The following is a 1,347-nucleotide window of genomic DNA, read 5'->3' as shown; positions in this document are numbered from 1 at the left end:
ATATATATGGGATTGGGTGGGGGGGGGGGGGGGCAACTACCCCCACTGTAGATCCGCCCTTGATGGGTAGGTAGGTCAATTATATTACTTTTCATAATCTCCTTTTATTGAGTAATATAATAATGAAGATTCAAACCCATGGCCCTCTTGCATAAAGTTGATTCTAAGACCAAATTAAAAAATATATTCTATTTCAATTAAAAAACTAATTTTTTTTTTGAAAATCAATCGAGAAAAAACTTAATTAATCACCAAATGTTAGATACAAGGAGAATAATTAGAAAACCAAAAAGTAGCTAAACAAGGACTAGACTGAGAGTTAGCAGCCCTAGCTAAAGCATGAGCTAACTTATTCGTTGATCTAGGAATACAAACAAATGACACGATATCAAAGTGTCGTTTTAGATCATGACAATCCTTGAGAACACAACATGCGTAGGATAAATTAAGGGTTCCGGACTTGATCAGTGAACACACCATTTGAAAGTCAGAATAAACCATCACCTTTCGCCAACCACATTCCATAGGCCAAGAGAGGGCTTCCTTAATCGCCATAGCCTCGACAAGGTAAGGATCATGTAAGCATCCGACCGACGAGCTTCTAGCTACCAAGAAAACACCATTCCCATTGTGAACAACCGCAACAACATAACCTTTCTCTTCTCCTGGGTTAACCGCTGCATCAACATTGAAGGAGCTACAGTGGGGATAGCTGCTCCCACTCACTCCACCCCACCCCATATATAGCCCTTGTATGTATACATGTATCTATAGTACATGTTTTAGTATAAATATATAAAAACAGCTATGGTAAACAATGGATAAGTTGGACAAGGTGGTAGGTTCGTGTATTGTCTTGCAAAAGGTGTGTGTGTGGGGTTCAGTGGCATCAAACCCTTTCCTTTATATGGGAGGTGGTGGGTTCGAGCCTTAGTAGAGGCAATACTAACTCTTGTGTTTCAACAGGTTGAGAAAGTAGTGGCAATACTAACTCTTGTGTTTCAACAGGTTGAGAAAGTAGTTATGAATAGATACTGCATTTTATACTTTGTTATTGGCGTGTTATATATTATTAATAATGAGATGTGTAATTTACAATGTTTTTTCTATTTGAATTATTTTATTAAATTAATTATGTTTCATATTTTTTTATGAATATTTTAATAAAGTTTTGATGTGTTTGATTTTTCGTCTATATCTAATAATATTTATGACTATATTTCGCCCCCACTGGATAACATTTCTGGCTCCGTCACAATTCCCCTAGCTGCTGTATGTACATAGCCACTATGGCTTTGCTCTCCATGCATAAATAAATCAGTCCAACAGTTTAGCAAAGACAAAAGA

The sequence above is a fragment of the Ipomoea triloba genome, chromosome 7 (genome assembly GCF_003576645.1).
Source record: "Ipomoea triloba cultivar NCNSP0323 chromosome 7, ASM357664v1".
NCBI lineage: Eukaryota > Viridiplantae > Streptophyta > Magnoliopsida > Solanales > Convolvulaceae > Ipomoea > Ipomoea triloba.
This window is presented reverse-complemented; position numbering follows the sequence as displayed.